This window comes from Tamandua tetradactyla, chromosome 13 (assembly GCF_023851605.1).
Source record: "Tamandua tetradactyla isolate mTamTet1 chromosome 13, mTamTet1.pri, whole genome shotgun sequence".
Lineage (NCBI taxonomy): Eukaryota > Metazoa > Chordata > Mammalia > Pilosa > Myrmecophagidae > Tamandua > Tamandua tetradactyla.
The window spans coordinates 16,775,299-16,791,468 of NC_135339.1; positions in this window are offsets into that span (position 1 = coordinate 16,775,299).

A 16,170-nucleotide genomic window follows, 5' to 3' on the forward strand; every position below is an offset into this window, starting at 1 on the left:
AGGTGTCTCCCCCCAGCTCTAGCTTCCTGTAACAACAGACACATCCCTATTTTAGAGATGCTGACCCACGGGTTATCTAGCTAGTTACTACCTCTCCACTTCACCTGGTTATATCTTTTCACTACTGACTGCTAGTAGTTACTACTACTGACAAGGGAAGGGGTTACTGGTTCTGTCCCTTTACCCTGGTAGGATGAGCCACTGGGGCTCGTTTTCTGAAGGACCACCTGCTTTTTCTCTGGGGACTGATCTTCATTTCCCTTCTATGGAGACAGCAGGGCAGGTCATTTGTAGGGTGGGGAAGCAATCATCCCAAGCAATCACCACCTTCCCCCACCAAAAGGCCCCAAGTGAAAATACAAACCTAAAAGGTTATCAGCTATGAATTTTTAGTAGAGATATGTTTCTTCAAATCTCAGTGTTATCTCTGCTTCTCTTGTGATTAAGGGGTTGCTTTATGGTAAAGAGTTATTCATGGAAACGCAGCCCAGACTTTTTAAAACTATGGTCCTTTCAAAGGGAAAACCACAGTGATATTAATATTCATGGTGCTGGGAACTGCGTGGCAGGTTACTGAATGAGATGGAGTCACTTGAGTAAAATGCTGTGGATTGTCCGTCCAACCACGTGTTTTCTTGGTGTTCTGTTTTTCATATTTGTCAGCTTTGGTATATTGTCACATTTTTTCTCCTTTTTCTTAAATAGAGTACTATGGAACTGTTTGTACAGTTCACATATGAGTTTGCTTTTCACTGTTGAGGAAATACAGAATGCCTGGCTGTAGGGAGCTCCCCTGACTTCCTTATCTCTTCCACTCAGCAGAGTCACTGGGTGAACATGCGTGCCTCCCTTTCACTGTTAGGTTGTCTCATTTTCCTTCTCATTTTATTCAACATTTCATACGGTTTATGAAGCAAGTGAGAGGAACAAAAGCAGAGAAATATTCTGGCATTATTAAAATGCCTAATGTATAAAATCTTACAATCTTATTTGGGATATTATCATGGCTCAGAATCAAAGGTAATCTTAGTGAACAGTTGATTATTCATTTTATCGACCCAGAAACAGCATCCCAAAGGGGTGAAGTAACTTATCCAGTGTCACAGGGAAAGAGGCAGGACTCGTGTTGCTGGCCCCCCTAGCCCAGGATCTTAGAAGTAAGTCTGTGAAGCAAACAATAAAGAACAGAAAAATGAAAACATCTTGGCTTTGTGTTGCAGCCACTGTGGTGATAGGGTAGAAACAGCTTTATGTTTGATAAGAGAAGGCTGGAGGCATATTGATGAAAACAGCTGGGGAGGGCATACTAAATTTTTTTTACCCAGTCCCCATGAAAGATTTCCAGAATATAAGTTGGAAGAACAAGGAAATAGGAAAAAACAAAACACCTGGACCCCCTAACTAATAACAGGCCCAATATATAAACTAATACTATTTTCAACATTCATCATATTATGACCCCATGAAATTAGAGCCTAACACGTGCTTAATAGCCTTGGCGTTAACACAAGCTTGGGTTTCAGAGGTTACATGCCAAACGTATAAAGAGGTTCTTCAGCAAAACAACTCTACACTGAGGGTGTGAGAACACAGCAGAGGTTAAAGAACCTGTAATGGAGAACAGTGCAGTCGCACTTTATCTTGCTAGGACTCTTCCTAGAGTCTGGTTTAGTAACTAAAGCTCTTAGTTTAGCTGCCTGGATTATAAGTGTCATTGAACTTTCCCTTTCTTAGCAGCACAGAGAAAAATTTCATAGGAGGGCAGCTGAGTAAAATGTACAAGACTCCTTGTCCACACTAAATGGTGAATTATGTTTCCTTTTAATCAAAGCAGAGCAGGAGTTCCATAATTACCCTTTCACATTTCTCTTTTTGAAGAGATTTATACTCTGATTTCATAGTGGTCAGTTGAAAATCCTTTTCAAAATAAGTACTTGCAATTTCAAATATTGTAAGATGGCTCCTGGGCTCTTAAAATAGGAGTGAGTACGGCAACTGCTTCATTTCTGTTCACGTTAAGTCATAAGTTTGGCTTAGGAAAAATACCATTGACACATTACAAAGGCTGTTCAGGGAAAAATACTCAAGAAAGAACTTTAATTTCTTTCTTTTCAGCTTTTTTTGTTGTTGTTTGTTTTGGCGGGGGGTGGGGGGTGGGGTTGGACCAGAATCAAACCTGGGTCTCCAGCATGGCAGGCAAGCATTCTACCACTGAAACACCCATGCACCCTTAAGTCACTTTTTAAAAAAATTCATGTTTTACCAATACATTGCATAGGATGTTCCTGGTAAATAAAAATTACTCCAAGTAAAACTTGCCACTCAAATGGTGGAATCTTGACATTGCTACAAATGAAAGAGGAATGACATCTATCATATAAAGTAAGGAAGTATTTTCTAACCTCCAGGCATGCAGGAGTCACCTTTACAGTTTTTGTCATGTCTACACTAAACTTGAATTTATTTTATTTAAAGCAATTCAATTTCTTAAAAAAACCTTCCTTAGCAAGAATAACTATGAAAACCCCAGCAGTTTGTTAATTATATTTTTGCTAATATGTGTGAGAATAAAATACAATTATTACCTGAAATTACCATGCATACTGGTGATGCATTTGCTACAGCATTAATAACTAAAAAGTATTATCCCAGTTGCTGCGACTAAACTTGGAATTTAAGCTTCCTCTAGCCGTAGGATTTTTATCTGGACCTTAATTTCATCATTAGAATAATTTTACATTGCGACTGAGATAAAAACATAATGGTAAATTGAAATGAAATCACCTTGGTAAAGAAACTTCATAAGCTATAAAACAAGTGTTAAGTTTTACTGGAAGCTTTAAAATTGCTGTCAATGCAGGTCAGTGGCAGTGTTTTAGGGCCATTCCTCTCAAACTTAATCATACCTATGAATCACCTGGGGATCATGTGAAACTGCAGATGCTGCTTCAGTGTGAAGTGGGACAGAGATTCAGTATGTTTAACAGGTTCAAGATCCTAATCTGCAGACCACTTTGAGTAGCAAGGATGTTAGGAAAAAATTCACCCTGATAGAATATTTACAAAATGAGTTGATTTAATTTGCCTTACCTTTCCTGCTACTGGGAAATGAAATCACCCAGTAAAGACAAGGTCCAATAAAGGCAAAGCCCCGTGGGAGGAGAATGGATTTGTGTGAATCTTGCACATGCATTACTTCCCAGTGGCAAATTAAACAGACTAGCAACCCTCTGGAAGAATTGTTAAGAAGTCACATTTCCCTTGTTTGTTGTTGTTTTTGTTGTTTCCACTCAAGAGGAAAAAGCAGTGTGTTCACAGTGAGGTAACTGGAAGCTTATAAACTAGTAAATTCCGTTGTTAAAAGCCAAAAAGAAAAAAAAGAGCAAAAGCAGCAGGATGTAATGGAATAATGGCCTGGGGCTTTTGTGTGACTTCTCTGTTCAAATTATTACACACCACTTACTAATTACATCATTTAGGGTAAATTACATCATCTCTTTAAATCTCAGTGCCTTCCCTCCTCTCGTTTTATTTCCCTTTATCCCCATCTCCCTACTCCACCCACCCCAGGCAGCAATCCCAGTGTCTTTCATGTGCATGTATTCCTACAAAATGTACATTGTTGCTTCAAGAGCATATATTTTTCCATTCAATTTAAACTTTTGTGACATGTGTGTGACTTAAAAGTCCCATTTATGCTGCGATATGACAATTGCTAATGAACTTTTGCACTTTGGGAGGGGCCCTGAGGACAGTGTGAGCTTGGCATCTCAGTTAAATCTGATTTTCATTTAATTCTTGATGATTTTCCAACAAGAATTGGTTTGCCCATATTCCATGATACTCCCTTGGTGGGGAGAGAATTCTCTTTCCAAGTTAGTATGAATGCCAAAGGGAACATGCTTGGTTTGTGAAAGAGGTAAGTAACGAGAAAAAAGAAAACCCAGGCTGGCCAGCTAGCACAGCCAGCTCATCTTGGATGCCTCCAAAATCTAAATGTTGCTCCACATAGCTACAATATCATTAAACTACACAGGATGCGAGATGACATTATATTTATGATCTGCTTGTAATCAGAAAGCCGGAAGGAGCTGAAGAAGTCTTCAGGTAGACACCCTCCCCCTCATTTACACTGGGAGAACCTGGGGGGTTGGGGACCTGCTAGAGATGGTGGCCCCATTCGATGGCAGACCAGGAAATTTCAGCAAGCTGCCTGCCAGCAGTGTTGGATTCATCCCAAGCGATGTTCTCAACTGCATGCCTGACCTCCCAAATATTTTGCAGATATTATCCAAGAATGATGCATCAAGAGGGAGAATCAATTGCTTCCATCATTACTGTTAGCTGCCCTAAACCTCTACATCCTGTTCGTGTCATTGGCGCCTGTCTTTGATACTGTATCCATAGCAATGGACAAATATTGTAAACCCTTTGCAGACCCAGGGCTTTCTCACCATTGGTTAAAGGTGCAGCAGCCGTTGTTTTCACATGCACACAGAATGGGGGATTTTATAGCGTTTGTGAAGCTTTAACATCTGCACAGCCAGATCATTTGCAAGGCTTATAAATCTGGATATCACTGAGTATTTCCTAGGAGACTGGCAATAAATACCAAAAGGGAACATGATGAAATTTCGGTTTTCAATGTGCGAGTAGTGTTGGCCTGGCATCCTGTCAGGCTAGTGGCAAAACACACTGTTGACCAGAGGTGGGGATTCCTTACGAAACCCTGTATATCCTTTGAATCTGCAAGCATCCCAAAGAAGGGCTTGTATGTTAACAATAATAAGAGCGAATATTAATTGAACACTCAGCGTTGGCTAGCGTTGGCTGGCTTTTGCTGGCTCTATGCTAAAAGCCTTGTTTGCATCCTTTCATGTAATCCTCACTCTAACCCCTAAGGGGTAGGTGCTGTTATCCTAGTTTTCCCAGTGAGAGAATTGAGACCTCATCGAATTAAGTAGCTTGTCTGCTCTCAGAACTAGTGAGTTGTAGACCTAGGACTCAACACTAGATCTGCATGACTCCCAAAACCTGTTTGTCACGTGTTCACGGCCCCGGGGTGGGGCGGGGGTGGGGGGGCGGTAAAGTCCGAAGGTAACCATAACACGAAATGGCTCCCTGGTATTAGCTTGCTCAAGGGGAGTGTATTTCCTCCATGGAATACACACTTAAAGTGAAATCCACCATTTAATCCGCCAGAAGTAGATGATTCAATTTCTACTTCAAGCAAGGAATCCATTTGTGACATTAATTTCAACATTCCTTTACTTCATATAAATATGTGCTTTTTTTACTTTTCCTTTGAACTAGTTATAGTCTGTCTACCCGGGTCCCTGACTGACTGAATGGAATAAAACCCTAATCACATGTCCATTATATACGTATTTGAGAGTCACAATTTTATCTATTTTTTTAAATAGTCTTTTAACAGTGCATAGGACAGACAAACAATGGAAGCCTTAGGCATGAGAGTTTAATTCTCTCCCATAACCCTAGTGGAGTAAACCTGAAAGGCAGTAGCATTAACTCTCAACCACTCACTAACCTGCCCCCCTCCCCGTCCTGCGTGGGGTGGCCCTTGGGCAAGGCACATTCCTCTCCTCAGCCTCCCCACCCTCCTACTTGGATAGGTGGGGCTGGGATAAACCTTTCCCACCCTGAACCGCCAGATTATACTGGATGCAGGGTCCCAGCCCTGTACCAAAACACCATAGATAATATATTCTGGTAGGGGGCAGAAACAGGGTGGGTCAAGGAATCTATTGTTTTCAGCTGAGAGGTTGCTGCAGCAGCTGAGTCAGAAGGTAACTTGAGCTTTTAGAGCCGAGAGATAAGGACTTTTTAAAATCTTTCATTGAAGCATAACTTATATACATGATAAAAATGGAACACACCCATGCAAGCAACACCCGGATCAAGTTACAGAGTCTCACCAACACCCCAGAAGCCTCTCACTTCCCTCCCACTCATTCCCCCACCCCCGGACACACAGAAAAGCCCTCTGTACTCAGTTCTTACAGCGTGGATTACCCTTGCCTGTTTTTGTACTTCATTTAAATGGAAGCATCCAGCATTTTTTTAATGAAAATTTATTTCATTAATCGTATATTTGCATGTTGTTGTGTGTAGTTGTAAGTCGTTCATTGTCTATTCTGCTGTCAATGAGCATTGGAGATGGTTTCCAATTTAGGACTATTATGAACAAGGCAGCCATGAACATTCCTGCCCATGCATTTCTGTTACATAGATAACTAGGGTGGAATTCCAAGGTCAGATTTATTTCCATATCTATCTCTCTCTCTCTGTATGAAAACCAGGAGTTCACACTGATACTGCCGATTTTAATCTAATGAAATAGAGTTCATATTATCCTTTCCTTATTTGTAATTTCCTTTCTTTGGCAGTGAGAAACCTGGCTCCCATTAATTGATATGTGTTTACTTGTTTGTTGAATCCTAGAATACTTGTAAAGGTAGTTTCGGAATTGCTAACCCATATTCCCTAACTTAATTGGATGAAAGGGCCTAGAAGCAATGAAACTCAGTAGCAATGAACACACCCAGCACCCACATTTTTGTTAAACTTTTTTTTTATTGTGAAAAATAGCATATATACAAAAAAAAAAAAAGCAATACATTTCCAAGTACATTTTAACAAGTAGTTGGACAACAGATTTTGAAGTTTGGTATGCACGATTTTTCATTTTTTACTTCTAGCTGCTCCAAGACACTGAAGACCAAAAGAAATATCAGCAGTCGTATTCATTTCTTAAATCCAATCTTGTCTATTATGCTCTTCCTTCTCTTTTTTGTGAAAAATAACATACATACAAAAAAGGATAAATTAATTGTACATTGCAACAATTAATTTTAGAACAGATTTCAGAGTTTGTATGGCTGACAATTTCACAATTTTAGGTTTTTATTTCTAGCTGCTCTGAAGTACTGAAGACTAAAAGAAATATCAGTATACTGATTCAGCAATCATACTAATTTGTTAAACCCAGTCTTCTCTGTATAACTCCACCATCACCTTTGACTCTTTTCCTACTCTTTAAGGCTATTTGCACTATGGCCATTCTAACTTTTTCATGTTGGGAAGGGGCTGTCAATAATATGGGATAGGGAGATGGATCTAGCTGATGTTCTGAAGAGGCTGGCTCCTCAAGGTTTCAAACTAACATTTAAACGGAGTAATTGTGAACTGATTTTGACAGAGGTTGAGAAAATGTCCTTGGCAAATCAGCCATTACTACGTTTCCAGAGCTAACCTGCACCATCCTATCTATGCATATCAGAATTTCACTGCTTCCTGTCCTTCCTCCTTCTCCTCCTCTCTTCTGTCTGTCTGTCTCTCATTCCCATTTTGTCCCCCATGTGTTTACATCCCTTCCCACTTCTTAAGTGCCCACCATGTGCCAGGTATGATGGTAGGTATCAAAATACAACAAAGAGGATATGGTCTCTGCCCTCAGTAGTGTCAAAATTTTATAGGAAGAAAAAGGCTGATAGGACGCCAGAGCTTCACAAGGCGACAAATGAGGGTGTTCATAAGAATGGAAGCACTGTTTCCTTGCCAGATCCCTAATTGCTATATCTCATGAACCTACATCATCTCAGAGAAGGGTCAGTTTTTAATAATGATAAAACCTATCACCAGTCTAACAACCACAGTCTGAGGGCAAAACAGAATAAAAATAAAGAAACAGTTAAATTTCTATTCAAGAAGGAGGTCGTTTGGGTCAACCATTTCTGCTGCATTGTTTTTCCACGGTGAACCGATACACAACTAGGAGACAGCTAGGGAATGGAACGTACGGGAACGTGCTTTTGGGCAAGACCAGCAAGTCCGGGGAGCTGGCGGCCATCAAAAGGATGAAGAGGAACTTCTGTTCTTGGGATGAATGTATGAACTTGAGAGAAGTAAAGAAACAAGTTATTCCCTGAGTTGGTCATCAGAAATATTATGTATCAAATATTGCAAGGGTTGGCTTTAATTCATAAACATATTTTTTTCCATAGAGACATGAAGCCAGAAAATTTGCTTTGTGTGGGTCCGGAACTTGTGAAAATTGCTGAATTTGAACTTGCAAAAGAATTAAGGTCACAGCCACCTTATACCGATTACATATCTACCAGATGGTGTCGCAGCACCCAGGTTTTGGTTTCTAAATACCTTTTCAAGAAAAGGAAACAAGTTTCCTCAGGGAAATGAGTCCAGGGCTGGGGCAGAGAAAATACAGGATGAGCCTGGAACATCTCGCAGTGTCAGTTAGTAAGGAAGCGCTCAAAATAGGATGGGCATATTTCAAAAGGACACAAGAGAAAAACAGTAGAAATAAATAGATAAATTGCACTTCGTCATGATTAAAAACCTTTGTGCATCAAAGAACATTATCAAGAAAGTGGAAAGACAACCTAATAAACGGGAGAAAATATTTGCAAACCATAAATCTAATAATGGGTTAATATGTAGAATATATTCAGAAGAACTTAATAACCAAAAGACAAGCAACCGAATTACAAAATAGGCAAAGGACTTGAATAAACATTTGTCCAAAGAACATATACAAATGGCCAATAAGCATATGAGAATATGCTTAACATCATTAACCATTAGGGAGATGCAAATCAAAACCACTAGAATGACTCTGATGAAAAACAGAGAAGATAAGTGTTGGAGAGGATGTGGAAAAATTGGAACCCTTGTACACTGCTGGTGGGAATGCAAAACAATGCTAAGCAACCCAAGTGTCCATCAACAGATGAGTGGGTAAACAAAATGTGGCATATATATATAACAGAATATTATTCAACCATGAAAAGGAGTGAAGTTCTGTTATATATGACAACATGGATGAACGTTGTAAACAATCATATTAGGTGAAATTAAGCAGACATTAAAGAACTAATATTGAATGGTCTCACTTATATAAAATGCATGGAGGTGTGATGATGGCTCAGTGGCATGCCAGAGACCCAGGTGCATATCCCGGTGCCTGCCCATGTTAAAAAACAAACAAACAAAAAAACCCAGAATAAATCAATGGAATAAGTAAATACACAGAGAGTGGATTATAGCCTACCAAGGGTTAGGAGGTGGAATGGAAATAGAGAGTTATTGCTTAACGGGTTTGGGGTGATGAAAAAGTTTTGGTAATGGATAGTGGTATTGGTAGCACAACGTTGTGAATGCAATTAATAATATTGTGATTGCTGAATTGTATACATGATAGTGGTTAAATGAGAAATGTTGTGCAGTATGTGTTAACAGCATAAACTTTTTTTTAAAGGAAGCCTCGAGGTTCCATATTACTAACGTCCATATCTGGGCAGTAAAACTACCACATGCACAGATAGCATGGAGAGAAAATACCAGAGTGCAATCGCAGAGGGCTCAGCCAGCATAAACCATAGGAGCCAATCAGATCCAGCAGCACAAGCTCTGCCCTCCCAAGAATACAAAGGCATTCGGGCAATGGCCCAAAAATTAAATATTAGCCAGCCCAAAGAGAGGAAGGGATGATGGCAAAGGGCCTTGCCAATTTCTAATTGTCTTCAAGTCCTTCTCCTTGAGATATTTTCCTGTCCATGGTCATTCCTTGGGATTTTATGCAGAAGCCTACTTCTGAGAGAGGAGGTGATTTTATTAGTTAGCAGGGTCCAAAGTTTAGCAATATCAATAATATCTTCATTGATTGAAAAAAAAAAGGCACAAGAGTCATTTGAAGAAGCTCCCAATAACCATATCTGGGACAAGTTGAGCAGCAAAACAAGTAATTTTAGTAATGAACTAAACTAGGAACTATTTTTTATGAACTATGAACTACTGAACTCAATAAGGAGCTATAAAACCGTTGAATAAAGTATACATGAATCCATACTGACATAAATAAATAACTGAGCAAATGAATAAATGGAAAAGAAGAGATGGTACTTCTTTACAGTTGATTTCTAATTAATATATGTAGAAGAAATGAAGGAAATAGGGAATTGCCAGTTGGAAAATACCACAGTAATACATATTGTAGACAAGAACCATTGATAAATGCTGAAATGAAAGTATAATGATAAACAGGATGTTTGAATAGTTCCAAAATATTTCCCCACAAAATATTTACCAATTGCAAAGGCAAAAAAAAAATAGTAATTTTACACGTGAGAAACATGGCAGATATCTTTCCCACATCATCTCATCAGTACTGAGACAGTGACATTTGTGCCCCCTAATGCAATGCCTCGAGAGGGGCACCACATCACTTCTAATGATGCACAGCCTCAAACTAATCATGAGTAAACATCAGACAGACTCAAGATGAGAGATGGTCTACACACTAATTGGCCAGCATGCTTCCAGAGTGTTAAGGTTATGAAAGATAAGCTGGCCTGGATTCTTCAAATTTGCTCAAATCTTGGGAGTCCAAGACTGAGGAACCCTTCTAGATGAAAGGAGCCTAAAGAGACATCACTAAATGCAAAGCGGGGCCCGAAGTGAATCCTGAATTCCATTCTGGGCTGGATAATTAGCAAAATCTGAAAAAGGTCAGTGGTTTCACAACTAATATTGTGGCAATATTAATTTCCTGGCCTTGACAATCGACCAGTCATGTAAGACGTTAACATTTGGGAAAGCTGATGGAGAAGAGGCAAGAACTCTCAGTGAGGTTTTGAAAGTATAAAATTATTTCAAAATAAGGGGGTATGAGGGTAGTTCAGTGGTAGAATTCTCACCTGCCACATGGGAGACCCACATGCAATTCCGGGACCTTACACTTCCCAAAAAAACAGATAAATAAACAAAAGAAGCCAACAAAAAATTCAACAGATGGTGCTGCGATAATGGGATACTCACATGGAAAAGGAAAGAAATGTGACCCCACCATACAGCACGCAAAAAAAAATATTTCAAAATGAAAAGATTATAACAAGGAAAAAGAAAGGTACTGGATATTATGTGCCATCCATCTGTGGAAAACCCTGCCAGCACCTCTGCCTGTAGGATACAGGTCTATTTTCCCAGTAGTGGCATCCGAGGTACTGGATCATCTGGCTAAAACCTTCCCCCAGACTCTCTGCCCCCCACTTCCCTCTCTGCCCCCTCGCCGCCCCCCACCCCTCGCATGCAGTGTTTGCTTCTGGGAAAACTACTCATATTCAAAGCTGCCTGCCATGGGCCTTTCCTGTGTGGGAAGCAGAGCCAGGTGTCAGCTCTTACTCGGTCAGCAGGTGTCTCTCCTGATGCCCGAAAACTTGAAGCCCTCTGGAGGGCTTCTGCAGTCCTCTCAGGTTCTGCTCACCCCCTTTCTGCCCTCTAGTTCAAAGCCTGCAAATAAATAAAGCAATGTTTGGAGAGTGACAGGCTCAGGAAAGCTGGAGAAAGCAGGTCAGAGGGAGCCGAGGGAATCCATGTGTGGTTGCGAGGTAGGTTTTTACTACCAGCTTCTCCGCTGGGGAGGACATGGAATCCCAGTGAGGGGAGGCGACTGGGCCAAGCTGCACAGCCAGGATTTGAACTCAATTCCTCTGTCTCCACTACTAAGGGCTTTCTAGCTCTGAAACTTGGCTTTGAAGAGTCAGCCAAGCCGTGTCTGCAGGCAGTTCATGTTTTACCCCAACTCTAGCCCTGAGATCATTTCCCTGAGGATCCTGCAATGAATGTCCTCGAAGAGCTGGAGGAGAAATGGCGACTGACTCCCACACCTCACCCCACCGCCGCGCCCACGGAGGATCCCGGGATCATGGCTTCATGTGTTCTCAGTGCATGCCTGTTCTAGTTTGCTAGCTGCCAGAATGCAACACACCAGAGATGGATTGGCTTTTAATAAAAGGGGATTTATTTTGTTAGTTCTTCAGAGGAAAGGCAGCTAACTTTCCACTGAGGTTCTTTCTTACGTGGAAGGCACAAGATGATCTCTGCTGGTCTTCTCTCCAGGCCCCTGGGTTCCAACAACTTTCCCCGGGGTGACTTCTTTCTGCATCTCCAAAGGCCTGGGCTGAGCTGCTAGTGCTGAGATGAGGAATGCCGAGCTGCTAGCAGTGCTACCTTGCAATCTCCCATTTAAGCACCAGCCAATTAAGTCAGACATCACTCATTGCAGCAGACACGCCTCCTAGCTGACTGCAGATGTAATTGGCAACAGATGAGGTTCACGCACCATTGGCTTATGGCCTCAGCAACAAGACTAGGTATGCTCACCTGGCCAAGTTGACAACTGAATCTAACTAACACATGTCCACCCCTTGTCAACTTGGCAACTTCAAGCATCACCTTAAACAGATGTAAAAAATTCTCTTGCTGTGGACCTGTGAATCTCAAAACAAGTCTGGTGCCAATAAGCAAAGGAGGATATTCACAGGATACAGATTTTCATTTCCATAGGGAGAAATTGGAAGAAACACAGATGTAAAACCTGCAGGGCAAGCGCCATGGGATTTCAAAGTCCGAAAGTCATTCATCCTTGGGCTATAGGAAGTGGCAGTCCCACCCCTTCCAAGGGCCTATGCAGTGGCCGGCCTCTTTCCAAATCAACCTCGGGGAACATCGAGGAGACCACCTCTGGGCTCCACTCTCTCCAGGCATCAGGGCCACCCCTGGGCTCTCTGCCATTTCTGGGGCACACGCTCAACCCCTCCACATGGTGGCAGCCAGGCTCTCCCAGTCCCCCAAGGAGCGTGCTATGCCTTTTCCAAAGCCAGAGGCTGCACAACTCTTCCACTGCAATGAGAGGGGAGACTCATCCTCGCCCTTCAGGTTAAACTCACCCTCTCCATGTATATGGGTGGGTCCACTCTCCTGGCTGAGGTTTCTTGGCTTCAGACCCGAGCTTCCATGGTTCTTACTCTGCAAACTCCAATTACTCCCTTTTGTGTCCTTCTTTGCCAAGATTGGCAGTGGTTCCATTTACATCAACAGTCTCTTCAAGCCCTCCAGGACTTCTCCATCAATCTCTTCACAGTTCCTTCAGAGTCTTCCCCTTAGCCATCCTAAATAAAGTTTCAACAGATCTGGCATTTGCAAACCGCAGCAGCACCCCACTCTCCGGTACCAACTCTGTTCTAGTTTGCTAGCTGCCAGAATGCAACACACCAGAGATGGATTGGCTTTTAATAAAAGGGGATTTATTTTGTTAGTTCTTCAGAGGAAAGGCAGCTAACTTTCCACTGAGGTTCTTTCTTACGTGGAAGGCACAAGATGATCTCTGCTGGTCTTCTCTCCAGGCCCCTGGGTTCCAACAACTTTCCCCGGGGTGACTTCTTTCTGCATCTCCAAAGGCCTGGGCTGAGCTGCTAGTGCTGAGATGAGGAATGCCGAGCTGCTAGCAGTGCTACCTTGCAATCTCCCATTTAAGCACCAGCCAATTAAGTCAGACATCACTCATTGCAGCAGACACGCCTCCTAGCTGACTGCAGATGTAATTGGCAACAGATGAGGTTCACGCACCATTGGCTTATGGCCTCAGCAACAAGACTAGGTATGCTCACCTGGCCAAGTTGACAACTGAATCTAACTAACACAATGCCCATGGATTTAGAATTAACCGAGTCAACAAATTTAGCAACATGAATCTGCTGCCAAAATGTCTCAAAGTGGAGCCAGTGGGATACCAGGTGCGGGAGTCAGCCAGGCCTGAGTTCATATGCATCACCTCTTAAGCCTGATTCCCACCTACTTTATTTATTTATTTTTTATTTAATTATTTATTTTTATTTATTTTATTTTTTAAATACCAAAAAGAAAAACACCGAATAAACGCTAACGTTCCTATTTTGATCATTCCATTCTACACATATAATCAGTAATTCACAATATCATCACATAGTTGCATATTCATCATCATGATCATTTCTTGGAACATTTGCATTTATTCAGAAAAAGAAAACAGAAAAAAAATTATACATACTATACCCCTTACTCTCCCTTTCATTGATTACTAGCATTTCAAACTGCATTTATTTTAACATTTGTTCCCCCTATTATTTATTTTTATTCCATATGTTCTATTCGTCTGTTGACAAGGTAGATAAAAGTAGCATCAGACACAAGGTTTTCACAATCACACAGTCACACTGTGAATGCTTTATCATTATTCAGTCATCATCCAGAAACATGGCTACTGGAACACAGCTCTAGATTTTCAGGCAATTCCCTCCAGCCTCTCCATTACATCTTGAATAACAAGGTGATATCTACTTAATGCTTAAGAATAACCTCCGGTATAACATCTGGACTCTGTTTGAAATCTCTCAGCCATTGACACTTTGTCTCATTTCACTCTTCCCCCTTTTGGTCCAGAAGTTTTTCTCAATCCCTTGATGCTGAGTCTCAGCTCATTCTAGGATTTCTGTCCCACGTTGCCAGGAAGGTCCGCACCCCTGGGAGTCATGTCCCATGTAGACAAGTGTTTCCCACCTACTTTAAATGTGGATTCGTTATGCATCTAAGTGCTAACAAATATAATTGTAGTTACTGAATCATTATTAAATGCTTTCTAACATTCTGATATACCGTGATATGTAGTTATGAAGCCAGAAGCAATTATCTATAACTGCTGCAACTCACTGAACTGCAACCCAGATGACTTGTTTCTTTAATGGTGATGCTATATTTTATAACTGCATGATCTTTACCCTGTAACTGGGCAGTAAGCAGATAACATGTCGCTGGCCCAGCCTGCATCCCCTTTTCTTGTTTTGCAACCCTGAAGTACAAAAGTCCAGTGAATAGCCCCTCAATATTTATTAACAAAGTAACATGAGTCAGCCCAGAACTGACTAAGCAAGTTCTAATCAGAGTTGGTCCACACCTGACATGCATGAGAGCCCAAACCGTAACCTTCAAATGAGCTAAGCACATACTCAATCCTCACATACTCAGAGATTAGACTATCTCTAACCTATCTATACCTGCATGCCTTTGTTTGAGTGCTGTAAAGCATTGAAAGAAACTGGGGAAGTCTATTTTCTAAATAGACTTTTTTCCTTCTACAAACCCAATGTCACTTAACTGACAATGGTATGCATCAGGCGAGGACTCACTTTTGAATGACAGCATTTACTGTGAAAGACATTCATCGGGAAACTGCTGTGACCAAGTTCTGGGGTAACCACAGAGCCCACCTCATACAGCCATGACCCAGATTAACTGAGAAATGACTACCCAGCACCTCGTACAGTGCTTGACAGTGAGTCAGAATCAGCCCATATCAGCGGCTATGACTATCATTCATATTAGCCTACCAAAGCTAAATGCATAATCAGTTGTTTCTCTGAACACATGGGGACTCTCAGTTTCCTCCAAATAAACAGTCAGTTTATTTCTTGATCCTTTGACCACCGGGTATCTAGAACTGTACCCCCCACCCCACCCCCGACCCTTACTGCCCTCAGTGCCCAGAAATGTTCCTCTCCTGGCTTGGATGTCAGAAACCGCCTATGTGCCCTGCAAACTTGTTACCTTCTCCAAGTTACTTAACTTCTTCCAGTTCATTCATCTGTAAAATGGGAATAAAACTAGTTTTAGCTGGCCTCCAGGTTGCTTTTCAAGAATTGAACCCTCCTGTGAACTCACTGCCGTCCCCACTGCATGGGACATGACTCCCAGGGATGTAAATCTCCCTGGCAACATGCGACAGAAATCCCAGATGAGCCAGGACCTGGCATCAGGGGATTGAGAAAGCCTTCTTGACCAAAAGGGAAAAGAGAGGGATGAGACAAAATAAAGTTTTAGTGGCTGAGAGATTTCAAACAGAGTCAAGAGGTTATCCTGGAGGCTATCCTTATGCATTACAGCGATATGAGATATCCCTTTTTAGTTTATGGAGCATTGGAATGGCTGGAGGGAAGTACCTGAAACTGTGTTCTAATAGTCTTGATTGTTGAAGACAATTGTAAAAAGATACAACTTTTACAATGTGACTGTGTGATTGTAAAAACCTTGTGTCTGATGCTCCTTTTTGCCAGGATATGGACAGAGTAAAAAAGTATGGATAAAAAATAAATAATAGGGGGGATAAAGGGTAAAATAAATTGGGTAGATGAAAATACTAGTGGTCAATGAGAAGGAGGGGTAAGGGGTATGGCATGTACAAGTTTTTTGTTTTTGTTTCTTTTTCTGGAGAGATGCAAATGTTCTAAAAAATGATCATAGTGATGAATACACAACTATGTG